This window comes from Panthera leo, chromosome B1 (assembly GCF_018350215.1).
Source record: "Panthera leo isolate Ple1 chromosome B1, P.leo_Ple1_pat1.1, whole genome shotgun sequence".
NCBI classification, from domain to species: domain Eukaryota; kingdom Metazoa; phylum Chordata; class Mammalia; order Carnivora; family Felidae; genus Panthera; species Panthera leo.
This window is the reverse complement of record NC_056682.1, coordinates 95,967,644-95,983,044: the sequence shown is the minus strand read 5'-3', so window position 1 is coordinate 95,983,044 and position 15,401 is coordinate 95,967,644. Positions and strand designations below refer to the sequence as shown.

The 15,401-nt window shown below is 40.0% G+C and overlaps 1 protein-coding gene across 1 annotated transcript in view; it reads left to right on the top strand.

The window, feature by feature from the left end:
- Nucleotides 1-15,401, top strand: part of JADE1 (jade family PHD finger 1) — a 320,862-nt gene that overhangs the window by 46,559 nt on the left and 258,902 nt on the right. The window contains exon 2 of the mRNA XM_042935504.1: nt 14,956-15,098. The gene's annotated coding sequence lies outside the window, so the exon portion shown is untranslated. The remainder of the gene's footprint in view (nt 1-14,955; nt 15,099-15,401) is intronic.

Genomic DNA, 15,401 nt, shown 5'->3' with positions numbered 1-15,401 from the left:
GAGGAATGAGATTGGCTGAAAGCCTCCCCTCTTCACAAATTTAAAACAGGTAGCCATGCTATTGAAGAAAGTGCATTCTAAGAATGCTTCATGGAGTGACTTCTCTTATGTCTATGAGCTGGTTTTCTTATGTAGGCACTTTAGTTGGGGATTCAAGTAATCAGTGAATGTCTAAATCTACATTCTCCACAGAATCTGATCTCCCAGAGAACACTAAGAATTAAATATTAAACAGTGGCAATAATGCTAATCTCAAAGAGTATCTAAAGTTTAATGTGTAATTCTTACTATGCTCTAGGGTGCTCCCTCCAAATACCTGTGTGATAATAGTTACATGGGCAAGCCCATACTTAGCTACTCCTTTAGTTATGACACCTTCCAATTGTATAGCTCCTGAGAAACACTTTCACTGAAATAATCTCATTTAAACCTTTTAACAACCCTGTGTATTATATGTTATTATTATATTTTCACAAATGAGATCTAAGAGATTAGGTGATTTGCCCAAGTCTTACAACTAAATAAGTGTCAGAGCTGAGACTTCAACTATTACATATGAGTCCAAGTTCAGCACTTGCCACAGCCAGAGTTGCCCCCCCCACCATGTAATTACTTTCAACACATAGTTTCAAAAGAACATGGTAAGAAAAGTTTTATACATGTATCTATCATCACAAATAAAAGGGATTTTTAGTACCTAAGACAAGTCACAGTTTGGTGTAGACTGCCCTAAAGTTTAAAATGACATAATAATCAACCTGATTGGAAACAAAATAAAGAAGGTAGAGGGGTGAGAGTATAACTCGAGAAAAACAAAGTGGCTGTTTTTTACTGCTCAATTTTATTTGTTTAAAAACCTAAATATTTATGATTATTTAAAATTGTGTGAAGCCAATACTATGGTTTCAGCACAATGTTTAAGAGGTCTCAAGAGGGGCGCCTGGGTGGCTTATTCGGTTAAGCGTCCGACTTCAGCTCAGGTCACTATCTCTTGGTCCGTGATTTTGAGACCTGCGCCGGGCTCTGGGCTGATGGCTCAGAGCCTGGAGCCTGCTTCGGATTCTGTGTCTCCCTCTCTCTCTGCCCCTCCCCCGTTCATGCTCTGTCTCTCTCTGTCTCAAAAATAAACGTTAAAAAAAAAAAAAAAAAAAAAAAGACTGTCATAAGATAACTCTAGGTTTAAAAAAATTAAAAAAAAAAAAAAGAGGTCTCAAGAATATTGGTCTGGGGGCCCTGGGTGGCTTGGTCAGTTGGGCGTCCGAGTTTGGCTCAGGCCATGATCTCACAGTTCATGGGTTCAAGCCCCGCATTGGGCTCTGTGCTGACAGCTCAGAGCCTGGAGCCTACTTCAGATTCTGTGTCTCCCTCTCTCTCTTCCCCTCCCCCACTCGCACTCTGCCTCTCTCTCAAAAATAAATAAAAACATTAAAATATATATATATATATGTTTTCACCAACAGGGGGCAGTAGGCATTCTCCACTGGTTTCTTATGCATCATATAAGGACTCCTCACCTCCGAACACCCCACTTGAGGAGTCTAAGAAAAAAAAAATGCAATGAAGTGTGTTGACTTAGTGTAATTGTTTAAAGTACTCCTAAATGTCTAGGGCACTAAAGCTCTCTAGCAGAATGCATCATAGTATTGAATTTCTCTACAAATTTTAAATAAATTACAGAAAATGGGGAAAAGAAGTTCAAGAATGTGCAATTAAATTTCATTATTCAAAATCAGAGTAAGCCGTTTAAATACTTTTTATTATTGGAAGTTCAATTTGTACTTATTTCTAAACAAGAGATGCCAGAGTGTGCCAGGGACATTGATGGTAATAGTTTGCTCACTTTCTTTCTCTTTTTTTTTAATTTTTAAAAATATTTTATTTTTGAGAGAGAGAGAGCAAGAGAGAGAGAGAGAGAGGGAGAGAAACAGAGCACAAGTAGGGGAGGGGCAGAGAGAGAGGGAGACACAGAATCCAAAGGAGGCTCCAGGCTCCAAGCTGTCAGCACAGGGCCCAACACGGGGCTCGAACCCGCGAAATGGATTAACCGACTGAGCCACCAAATCACTTTTAGTCACTCTCTAGAGAGAATTCTTGTCCCTCTACCTCACAAAAAAAATGCTGAATAAAGAAAATCACACATTTATATCAGTCTGGGTAGTTGAGTTATGAGTTAATTGCTTCAAGGCTAGCAAAAATGGCAGAATGCCTGTATGGTACGGGTTATGTCACGTATAGTGAGAAAGGATGAGGAATGTAAGAAACAGAGGTAGCCCCCCAAAGAGGTGATATGCAGATAAAACTGCAGCAGCCTGCCCTCCAAAGACTCTTGACTGACCCTTCCTCCTCATCTTCAGCCTCTAACCCTTCACTTTTCACATCTCCCCAAATACAATCAAGTAACATATAATACCTTAAGATGTAAAGTCTATCAGAAAGCACTGAGGTGTTTTAAGTTCTTGAGAGAATTTCAAGGAGAAACAGGCTAATACCTCAGGGCCCTTGGTTCCCAGGCTATGAGCTGATCCGAAAGCCAAAACTTAATTCACAGATAAGTCTCAGCATCTGTCACAGAAGCATTTTAAATTGGACTGTGCAGTGCCAGAATACCTATTTCCCCCATTCATGGGAGGCAACACTCTCCAGTCCTGGACCAGACCCATAATTGTTACCTTTTAGGAGAATTACTTAAAAGTATGAGAAAAATAAGAAGTAGTGCTTCCTCGCCAAAAATGTTACAGGCTCTTTCAAGTGAATCATGATGAGAATGTATGGCCTTAGGCTTATAGGCTCTATAAAAGTCCAGAATTATTACAAGGTGGAGGTTTAAAAGTACATCTTAAAGAACAGCAAATGCATTCAATTGGGGGATAATTTTAATGTTTGAGTGGGCATTAGTACTATGAATTAGATATAATCTAAAACAAAGGCACTTTCTTCTTTAGTATGCCATATTTGACATCTAATGTTATTCTGTCTCTGGGAACTGGATTCTGAGTTTTACAGATTCCCCCTGCCAAGTTCATGCCCCCTAGCTACCCCAGCATGACACTAGCGCTCTGCTGTCTGGATATGTCAGCATCACAGGAAGAATGCCCTAGCATCCAAACCATTACTGGTAAAGATCTTGGAAATCAGCTGGCCACTGCAGGGGAAGCAATTGAAGTTGTTAACTTGTTTTCTCCCAACACAGAAAAGGGCATTTCCTTTGTCCTCAATTGACCAAAAATGCTTTTAAATACTCAAGCAGGAACAGTTTGCAAGTGGCCCGTGTGCCCATGGTAGTTATCAATTCGAGTCCTGTTTCCCAGGTAGGAGAAGCCCATGTGTGCAGTTGCCTTTATGAAAGCACACCTCCTGCAGAGGTGTTGACAGGAAAGAGGAGGAAGGGAAAATAATGTGACCTGCTTTCACCAGGAAGCTTCAGATCATTTCCCTTTGTCTCCGTGCCTCTTTGGGAGATTTTGATCCAATCTGCTGTGGTGAGAAGAAACTCTCAACATTAAAAAAAAAAAAAAAAAAACACAACTTTCATTTTCCTCCTAAGAAATGGAATTTTATTTCTGGATGACAAGGGCTTTGGAAGGCCATGGTGTGGTACATGAGTGATCCTTTCACAGCTGTTGAACATCAGTAGACTACACATCCGAAGTATAGAGATAGTTCTTAAAATATCAGCCAAAGGAAGAGTTTAGAGAGAGCAGAATGTCTTTAAGGAACGATTGAATGTTATTGAATCTTTCAAATAATGGTGTAACCTTGGTGACAGAGCAACAGTCTTCATGGGCTGTATTTATACAGCACTGAGTTCGTGGAGATAGCACAGGGGGGTCTGGCATGTGGGCCTCCTGTTAGCCATTTATCTATTATTAGTATTGTCCTATACCCATTATCTACTTTTTCTCCAATCCCTTGATACTCAGCAGAGATGCTTTAAGAATGTAACTTAATCTCCCGCCTAGCATGACCTAGAAGTACAGTAGTACAGTGACAGGAGGTTAACTAAGCTCTTAAAGAAGGTGCTGTGGACATGGAGGTACAAGTTGGTGGAGGAACACTTCCCTTGATGACAGGGAAGAAGAAAGCTGAAATCCCAAAGTGCTTTCTGACATTTGCCACCCACATAAACTGATGAGTTAGTTAGTAAGGGCCTTTCTGCTTAATTAGAAATCAAACCAAAGACCCTGGTGTCATAATTTATTCTCCTGCAAAATGATGTGACCCAGAAGTTTTAGCCATAGCCACAGAGGAATTGGAGGTTGGCAAATGACTCTCCAACTGAAAACTTCAGACACAGGAGGGGCAGAGGGAAGAAAATGTATCATTAATAAACAGGATGAGGCAAGTGGGCAAACATTCACCTATGATGTCACCTGCTTCTGTATGATGAAATATTACATAGCCAGCTTCAGAACACTATATATCATAGGATTCCATTTTTCATTACTTCAGCAATATGAGATACTAAATAAATGTTACATTATTTTTAATAGTTAAATTAAACAAAAGCCCAATTCTGTTTGTTGCAAGCCACAAATGAGTGAAGTACATGGTATGAATGTACCATGGTTTCCTCAACTACTGCCCTATCAGTGGGCACTGGCATTGGTCCCAGCTTTATAAACATCTTTGTTCATGGAACCTTACATATTGAACCTTTTAATCTTTTTAAATTTCAAACATATAGGGGAAAAAATAGTTGATAATCCAAAAACACTGACGTACCTAACATTATTTTTTAAAGTTGTTAATGTTTTGTCATATTTATGTGAGTTTTTTTAAATGATTTTTTAAAAGCCTCTTTTTTCCTCTTCCATTCCACTTTTTTCCCTCCCTAACCACTGTTTTTTTTTTTACTTCATTTCATTTCATTTCATTTCATTTCATTTCATTTCATTTCATGTTTATTTATTTTTGAGAGAGAGAGAGAAACGGAGTGCAAGTCGGGGAAGGGCAGAGAGAGAGGGAGACACAGAATCCAAAGCAGGCTCCAGGCTCTGAGCTATCAGCACAGAGCCTGATGTGGGGCTCGAAATCATCAACCGTGAGATCATGACCTGAGCCGAAGTCAGATGCTTAACCAACTGGGTCACCCAAGTGCCCCTAACCACTATCTTGAATCAGCTATATATTGTTCTCATCCACATTTTGCTATGTATATATGGTTCTGTGTAATTAAAATTTTTTTTAATATTTTTTTTGAGAGAGAGAGACAGAGTGGGAGTGGGGGAGGAGCAGACAGAGAGGGAGACACAGAATCTAAAGCAGGTTCCAGGCTCTGAGCTGTCAGCACAGAGCCTGATGTGGGGCTTGAACTCATCAACCGTGAGATCATGACCTGAGCTGAAGTCGGATGCTTAACTGACTGAGCTACCCAGGCACCCCTCTGTAATTTTAAAATTTGTATAACTAGGTTCATACTTTAGGTATCTTTTGCAATTTGTTTTTTATTCAACATTGTGTCTTTTAAGACTTATCCACATTGACACATATAGCTCCAATTCTTTATTCTGACATATTGAGTGTAGCACAGTTTATGTATCTGATATTTACTTATAAAATACAATGTTATTTATATTGTTTCCAGTTATTCACTATTTTTTAATGCAATTTCTTTTTTTAATTTTTTTAATGTTTATTCACTTTTGAGAGTGAGAGAGAGAGAGAGAGAGAGAGAGAGCACAAGCAAAGGAGGGGCAGAGAGAGAGGGAGACACAGAATCTTAAGCAGGCTCCAGGCTCCAAGCTGTCAGCACACACTCACAAACTGCAAGATCATGACCTGAGCCGAAGTCAAACGCTTAACCGACTGAGCCACTTCAGTGCCCCTCCAGTTATTCACTATTACAAAGCATGCTTCATTTATTCTCCTCATACATGTCTTCTTGAGGTTCTAGTTGGTGTATATACCCAGCTATGAAGTTGATGGGTCAGCTACTATACTTTTCATCAACTTCACATGGTATTGCCAAACTTATACTAATTTCCACTCCTATAGCATGTAAGAATTTCTATTTCCCTACATTTTTGCCAATATATTTTCATCTTTGTCAGTCTTGTAATATGAAATGGTATCTTATTATAGCTTTTAGTTCACAGATTTCTAGAGAGGTAAGCATATTTTCAAACATTTATTGGCCATTTGGTTTTCCTCATGTGTGAATTTATATCCTTTGTCTATTCTTTTCCTCTTGGATTGGTTATCTTTTTCTCATTGATTGTGAAGAATAATTTGTAGTAGTTTGAATCATATGAATTTGCCATTTTTGTAGGTAAAAAATTACTGATTATTGGTAATTTTGTGTAGATAAAACAAATATTTCTGGGTATTAATCTTTTTTTGAGAGAGAGAGAGAGCATGCATGCACAAGTGAGGGAGAGGGGCAGAGGGAGAGAGAGAAAGAGATAGAGATGAGAGAGAGAGAGAGAGAGAGAGAGAGAGAATCTTACGGAGGCTCCACACACAGCATAGAGCCCCAAATGGGGCTCAATCCCAAGAACCTGGGATTATGACCTGAGCCAAAATCAAGAGTCCGATGCTCAACCAAATGAGCCACGCAGGCACCCCTGGATATTAATCTTTTGATTGTTATATGAATGGCACCTATCTTCTGCCAGTTTATAACCTTTCTTTCAAATGTGTTCTGGACATCCATTGGCATGTAGAAGTAAACATTAATAGAGGCAGTTTATCAACATTTTCTTTTATGTTTCATGCTTTTTCTGTGTCTTATTACAGGCATCTTTCCTTACCCTTATGCCATGATATATCTGTGGTATAGATTTCCCAGAAATGGGATTTCTAAGTTAAACGATATGTGTGTGTATGTATGTATATGTGTGTGTTTAAATTTTACTTAAATTTCTAGTGCTAATGTTTGTGTATCTCTTTCAAAAAACTATCTAATGAATGAGGAAAAAAAATATTGTTATGTTAATTTACATTTCCCTGACAACTAGTGAAATAAAGCGTCTTTTTATGGGTTTAATCATCATTTGGATTTGTTCATGTGGGAATTTTCTATTCATATTATTTTCCATTATGTCTGTTGCATTGTTTATCATTTCTTATTAATTTGTAGGTGTTGTTTGCATGTTATTGATATTAACCCCTTATCTGACGTATCTTTGCCAATTTCCCCTATTCTAGCATTTGTTTTAATTTTATCAATTGTATGTCTTTCTATACCAAAATTTTTACATTTTTATGTATCAAATATATCCATCTTTTATCACTTAAGTTTCTTTTTTAAAGTTTTTTTTTTAAATTCCAGTTAGTTGGGGCACCTGGGTGACTCAGTCAGTTAAGTGTCCAACTTCAGCTCAGGTCATGATCTTGCTGTTCGTGAGTTTGAGCCCTGTGTCAGGCTCTGTGCTGACAGCTCAGAGCCTGGAGCCTGCTTCAGATTTTGTGTCTCCCTCTCTCTCTGTTCCTTCACCACTCGTGTTTTGTCTCTCTCTCTCTCTCTCAAAAATAAATAGACATTAAAAAAATTAAATTCTAGTTAGTTGACATATAGTGTAATATTAGTTTCGGGTGTACAATATAGTGATTCAACACTCCATACATCACCCAGTGCTCATCATGACAAGTCCCCTCCTTAATCCCCATCACCTATTTCACCTGTCCTCCCTTCCACCTCCCTCTGGTAACCATCAATTTCACTTCTAAACTTCTTGTGTTGATGTAAACTATATAATGGTCTCTTTGATCCATAGCTTATACATATAGTCTCCTGAAATTTCTTCTGAAATTTTGTTTACTTTTGAGTATTTAATCTTTCTTGAATAAAATTACCTATTTAGTGTGAGGTAGATGTTCAAATTGAAATAATTTTTGCATCACTAGGTATCCTGATATGTAAATAAAATCATATCAGGGTTCATCATATCACATAAATGTTACATGCTTGATTTGCTCCACAGCCCATAGGGAAAAGAATCATCACATGCCTATTTGTCTAAATCCATTTCAATGAGATTCAATTCCCTCCATCAGGATTGTTGGGAAATCTAATCTCAGTCATCTTTCAGGGAACTCCTTTCACCCATTTAGGGTCATAAAAGAACTCTAGGGCTTATGATCAAGGATAAATGGGGATGAAGTCCCTGATGATCCAGCAGTTGGGTTTATATCTGAGCACTTGGTCCTCCTGCCCACATAATCTGTTTGTGTGTTGGCAACTCCCCTGGCAATGTCTAGCTCTTCTGTGCAAGCCTTGGCACTGATATTTTTAGTGAGAGCCCCACTTGGGGTGCTGAGTTTCTGGCCTGCTAGACATACACATCCAATACCACTAGAGCCCCCAATAGCTCCAGGGCTTTAGGAACATGCAACATCCACATCCTATTGTCTTCTAGAAGCCAGTTCTCCCTCCTTTCTCTCCCAAAGTTTGAGTCCCTCTACCTTCTTATTTTCTAAGTATGCAGCCTTGATCCCGGTTTAAATTCTTTGGCTTGAAAATCTTTGGGCTTGAAAAACAATGTTAGCAGTGGAGGTAGTGAGGGGTGAGGGTGCAATGGGGTGATGAAGGAAGTATAGAGTTAAAAAAAGAGTCTAGACTTCATAAACAAAGACTGGCCAATCATTCGCTGGATAAGAAATCTCACTCTTTAGATATTCATTAGCTCATCTTCCATCCACCAAGAATAACCAGTATGCTTCTTCTAAAACAGCAGAAGCTTAATGATATGATTGAGTTTTCCTATCCTGCTGCATTAAATTATTGACAGTTCATATATTAGAGCATATACTTTATATATATATATATATATATATGATATATTTATATAAAACATAAAATCTATTATATATTATATATTAAAATAAATTATATATTTATATATATATATACTTGAAGATCTAAAAGATGTATGCCAAACAATGTAAACATGTTGTTATATCTTTATTGCGGCTATCTCTAAAAGTTGGGAATTATGAAAACTTCTATTTTTTTATTTCTATATCTTTTGAATTATTATTTTCATCTTTGCAGTTAGAAGAATAAATATGTTTAGGAAAATGTCACAAAATGTTAGAAAGGATGTTGGCAGCACATGAAAACCTAAACAACACTTACAAAATCTTTCCAGATATTTACCCTCAGAAACACCCTTTTCAGATACTTGGGGGAAGGGAGCTATGAGGATCGCACGGTGACAAGGGAGAAATGTCTTACATATTCACAAAAGCTGTTAGGTATAATGAAAAGATCCCTGGCCTATTTGGGTTTTCTTCCCAGCTTTGCTGTGAGAGAACTGTGTAATTTTGGTAAGCCTCAATCTCTCCAGATGCTTTCTTAAAACTAGACAATCTCCAAAGTCCCTTCAGCTCTGGAATTTTATAATAAATATGATTTAGAGAATTTTGGTTGGTAGCTGTTACTCTAGTTGCGAGTATCATAATGTAACTGGCCATAAAACATCCAAATTAGCTTTCTTTGAAAGGGTAGATGTATCTGCCTGCTATTCATTTAGCCCTTCCTGATTTGCAATGACCACTGAACTGAATGCTTACCAGAGCTTTTGCCTGGAAAATGCCCCACTGACTAGAGAGCTGGGATTTTGCCCCCAGTATCATCAGGAGCAAAAAATAGGCTGCCACCAGACCCAACAGATGGGCTGGCTCCTTCTGGGCAGCCTGCCAGCACGTGAGCACAGGAACACACTCACTGGGCACTGGGATCTCCACAAACATGCTCGCCTCTGCTCACTTTCTCTCCTTAGGCCCTCAAGGCCTGAGCAGCTGTGCAACTCATGTCCTGGTCACTGGGAAAAGCCACCTTGGTTCCATGGGGATGGCTCTGAGACACTGCTCTCCAAAGCTAATTGCATTTCTGTAATAGATTTGTTCTCAGTTTCTACCTTTTAATAATCTCACTGAGCTCTGCTCTGGGCAGCACAAATGGGTTTTTAGTCTCCTATCTGACCTAATTGAGTAGTTCTTTCAACAAGGTGGAAGGAGGATCTATTTCCACCTTTCCAATACCAAGCCCAACCCACCTTGTTGTTTGCCTTTCTAGCTGAGGTTTCTCAAAAATAGCATTTTGGAGAACTAGACCGAGGATAGTAAAAGATAATGCTGCTTCTCTATAAGAGAATCAATATTCTTTTATCCCTACAGTTGAAACTGCTATTGCACTGGGTGGTTTGGACTAGAAATCATAGGATTTCAGGTCAGGTAGGGTTTCAGTGTCACATTATCCAACTAAATTTCCATATACTCTATTGGTTCATGTTAAAGTATGAGTATATAACCTGCCCTAGTTCTTGCTGACCAATCCAGTTTATGAGTATAATCTTTTAATTTATTAATCAACAAGTATTTACTGAACAACTGTGCCTTACTTAATAGTGGATAACAAGATAGAATATAATGATTCCTGAGTAGCTTGTAGAGTTAGAAATGCTTAGAACCAAAATGACAAAAGATTCAGTCTCATTTGAACCCAGAAAAGAAACCAAACTCCTCATTTCTCCTGTGCTTTTGGTGAGTTATGTTGCATATCCAGGCAAACTGTTGTGTTCTTTTAGTCTTCTGTTATGAGAGCCATAGGAATGGGGGAACAAAGACTATGGGAATATGGGGCCCTGCATGCATTTCAGTTATGAAAATTAAATATTTAATTAAATTAATTAAATTAATTTATATAAATTAAATATTTATCTCAATATATAGAGAGAGCCATTTTAATTGTGACGGTGATCCCGTCATTTCACCTACTGAGGGTATGTTTGAGAGAATGTGACCTGGAAGACATGTGGTGACTTACACTGCATTGACTATTCATATGAAGAGAAATGTAACTTTGTTTTCTATCACTGAGTACAATTTAACTCTCAAGCCCTCATTTCTGATACAATGTAAACATGTTGTTATATCAAAATAACTCAGTCCCTTCTAGTTTAATACTTTGTCTCTTTGGGTATATATTTGGGCAACTGCATTCTTCTCCTTACCATCCTTCTGCCCTTCTGCTCAGGAGAGACCCAAGGTATAGGTCTCATCTGAGCACCATTCTCTGGTCTTTGCTGACCTTCGCTGAGATGTGACTTTTTCCTTCCTAGAGTCTGGGCATTGTGACAGCATCCCAGTGCTTATGGTTGCCAATCCAGACTCCAAATCCACTGTCTACACATTGCCCTTGACCCAACCCAGGCCACTTCTGGTCCAATGGCCCTTCTGGTGCATGTCTGTGCCCTCCCTAGAGAACTCAGGAACCCTCAGCTGGGGATGGGAGAGTGAGGCTATTTTCAGACCCATCCCCACAGAGACTTTGATGCATTGGATTCCTTTGATTCAATGTTTGGGAGCTACAGGGCCATTAGAATTATTAAAAGCAAATGTAATTCATCAGTTACTATTTCAAAATAGCCTACATATTGATCCGCTGTTCTCTCAATCTGTCCTAGTTTATCAGATGCTGAATGCAATTCTGGTGTTTTAAAGATACATTTTCATCAACAATATTGCCCCTAAATGCAAGTCAACCATTTAATTTAGTGCCTAACCAAAGCCAGAGGAAACATTGCCTGAGTTGGATTTAGTTAGACGTGGTGTGTGTTGGTTTCCAGCAAGGTGCCCTCCTACAGGAAATACCACTACTTTTGCTGACTCATGATTTTCACCTTACTCTGATTTTTATGAATGTTTTATAATATTTTGAACATGTGACACCATAGAATCTGTGGTGAATCATTTGATTGCTAAAACAGGGTGCAGTGCTAAGAGAGAACTAATGACAGCAACCAGTTGGTTCTTGCGCATTGCTAGAAGCAGAATTTCTCTGCTGGAGTGTTTAGAGACACCCATTTAAGAAGCCCAGAGGGATGGTGGTCTTTACCTACTTGCTGGAGAGCAGGGGCTACCTGTCTTGTCCCTCCTCTGAATCCCTGGAATGTAGCATTGTACTTTGCACATTTTGGGTGCTCCATATATTTGTTGAATAATTAATAAACTTCCAAACAGTTTTATCTCAGTGGGACATAGAATATGCTGGTTATTGAAGTAAAATAGCTCAGTCTGAGCAAAGCTAGTGGAACTTCCAAGAGAGCTGTTCATCAGAGATACTGACTTAAAAAAAAAAAAAAAGGAAGTGGGGTATCTTGCTGGCTCAGTTGGTAGAGGATGTGACTCTTGATGTCTAGGTCATGAGTTCAAACCCCATGTTGGGTATAGAGATTGCTTAAAAAAACACCATTAAAAAAAAGAGGGGTGCCTGGGTGGCTCAGTTGGTTAAGCATCTGACTGGCTCAGGGCATGATCTCACAGTTTGTGAGCTTGAGCTCTGCATCAGGCTCTCTGCTATTAGTGCAGAGCCCACTTGGGATCTTCTGTCCCTCTCTCTCTCTCTCTGCTGCTCCCCCAATTGCTTTCTTAAATAAACATTAAAAAAAAAGACATAAGGGGCGTCTGGGTGGTTCAGTGGGTTGAGCATCCAGCTTCAGCTCGGGTCATGGCCTCACAGTTTGTTAGTTTGGGCCCTGCATTGGGCTCTGTGCTAATAGCTCAGAGTCTGGAGCCTGCCTGCCAATTCTGTGTCTCCGGCTCTTGCTGCCCCTCCCCTCCTCACACTCTGTCTGTCTCTCTCTCAAAAATAAATAAACACTTAAAAAAAGAAGAAGACATAATACATCTTATACATACCCTGGATTAGAGTGCCTCTTTTGAATTTACAAGCCAGGCAAACTCCCATGATTCCTGACCTCTTGATTTTACATTAAAGAATTACATTTACGGGGTGCCTGAGTGGCTTAGTCAGTTGAGCATCCGACTTTGGCTCAGGTCGTGATCTCATGGCTCAAGGGTTCGAGCCCCATGTTGGGCTCTGTGCTGACAGCTCAGAGCCTGGAGCCTGCTTTGGATTTTGTGTCTCCCCCTATCTCTGCCCCTCCCCCACTCACTCTATGTCTCTCTCAAAAATAAATAAACATTAAAAAAAAAGAATTAACGTTTACTTCATACAGAATATTCTGTGGTGCCTAGAATTTCAGCCAACTCATCCCACAGAAATATAGACACAATTCTTACAGAAGGCCTCTGAGTAACCCCATATAGCTCAAGCTGTGAATGATACTCCTTAGCTCTCATTCAAAGCCATATTCATGCTTATATGCTAGGTATCTTTTAAAGGCCTACTTACATGGTTGCTTGACCCACAAAAATTTGAGGGAGCAAACCTCAGAGCAATGGGGAAGGCTGCCAAGGTGAGCGCGCAGGCTTCTGGAGATGTGGCCACTGAAGGAAAAGGAAGTAAAACTAAGGCCCAGACATGGAACTGAAACCCTGCTTATAGTGGGCATTTTCCCTAATGCAGCTTTCTTTCCTTTGAGGTACCTTTCCTCTTCTCTCTATGGTTCGGGTGTCATCATTCCAAGTGTAATGTCTCCCAACCCCAACCGCTGCAGAGGTAAGCGCCCCACTCAAAACACAGAGAATCATGAACTGGCACCAGAAGCAAGACACTTCTGAACCTTCCTAGCATAGAAGGATGTAAATGTGGGGCTGCTGATAGCCCCATGGAGAGAGACTCATTTGGAGGGTCTTTATGACAAGCAGCCATGCAAGTTAGAAAGAAAAGGTGTTTTGATGTCATCAGGCCCAGGTGCAGTCCCAAGGCTCTCATTCCTGTTCACCAGCTGAAATGAAAACTGGGATTGCTGATGTTTTTCCCCAGGCTGTTTTCAGTAGCTTTTGACATTTATACCTAATAGCCCTCATCAGGCCCAGCACCTCTGGCTTCAGATAGCTGGGTAATCTGCCCACCCACCCTGCTTGCTTGTGCCCACCTCTCCCTGGCAGCACCTGCCTCTCCTCTGGCTTGACTCTTACAGCCATCTGGCTGCAGTCTGCTCTCCCTACCCCATGCCTGGAAGGACCTGCTCCCCCCACTCCTACCACCTCCTTCCTGCCCACTTAGATCACAGAATTCTCTCATGATTATTTCAGTCCACATTCATTTTTCACCTTCTCTAACTTCTTTTGCACTTTTTTCCTTCTCTCATAATTAGCAACCTGTTATATAGCGCCTCCTCCATCACTCCCCAACCTCTTATCCTGCTTTATTTTTCTTTATAACATTTAACATCCCTTGGGGTGCCTGTGTGGCTCAGTCGGTTAAGCATCCAACTTTGACTCAGGTCATGATCTCGTGGTTCATGAGTTTGAGCCCTGCATTGGGCTGTGCACTGACAGTGCGGAGCCTGCCTGGGATTCTCTCTTTCTCCCTCTGCTCCTTCCCACCCCCTTCTCTCAAAATAAATAAACTTAAAAAAAAAAAAAAAAAAAAAAAAAAAAAAACCCTTTAACATCCCTTGACATATTACGCGTATACATGACACTTTTTTGTCTGCTTATTGAGTTTTTGCCCGCTAGAACATCAGCGACACAAGGGCACAGGCTTATCCTAGCCCCCTACCTGGAAAATGATAGATGCCGGATAAGTATTTGTGAAATGAATTAGTGCAGTGCTGCTCTCTGATTATAATTAGAACATATTTTAGAATTCCTCTTTGGAAATCCCTCACAATCGGTTTGTGCTGCTTTGATAGACATAACTCACTCAGCCTTATGTCTTATCTTAACTTTATCCCTCTGCTAATTGTAAACTTGAAAGCAGAGATCAGTTCTTACTCATCTTTGTATCCTTGCTACTCCTCATACATACAGTTCCTTCTCATCCTAGGCCCTATCAAGAGTCTGCAGAATTTCCTGGGTGTGTGGATTCTCTCCGACTAGTCTTCATATATGCTATGGACAGAGCTTTGTCTTGAAATTCTCCTACGTCCCTAAAGGCACCATGCACACAGAGAACTGTTCAGAAAAGCATCATGACTTGCTAGAATGGTCTGAGAGCACACACTGAAGCATCACATGCCATCCATGGCCCAGTGTGTTGCAGTGACTTCAGATACCCAGAGAATCATTGGAGAAAATTGACTCATTTCTCTTCCTCCACAGGACAAGGCCTGAGATGTCCTGAGGACTGGATACCTCAGAGAGTTTGGACTAAGCCACCAGAGTGCACATTCATTCCAGATTCATTTTCCTCCCATCTCCAACACCATAATACTAATAACCACCAGTTATTAGTGCTGCTGCTGGTGAGTACTCACCAAAATGCCAGGAATTGATTTACTGCTTTGCATACATTTTGTCAATTAATTCTTACTTGAGGCGTGGACTATCATTATCTTCCTTTTACACAAGTGGAAACTCAGGCACAGAGAGATTAAGCAACTTGCCCAGGGTCACACAGTGAGTAATTAGTGAGACTAGGGTTTGAACCCAGACTGACTTCTCCAGAGCCTCACTGTTAATCTCTTTGCTCTGTTGCTGACATGTTATCTAGTTAACACATTCAGTGACAAAGGCTCTAGCAGCCAGATTAGCTTCCTGTTTAATGA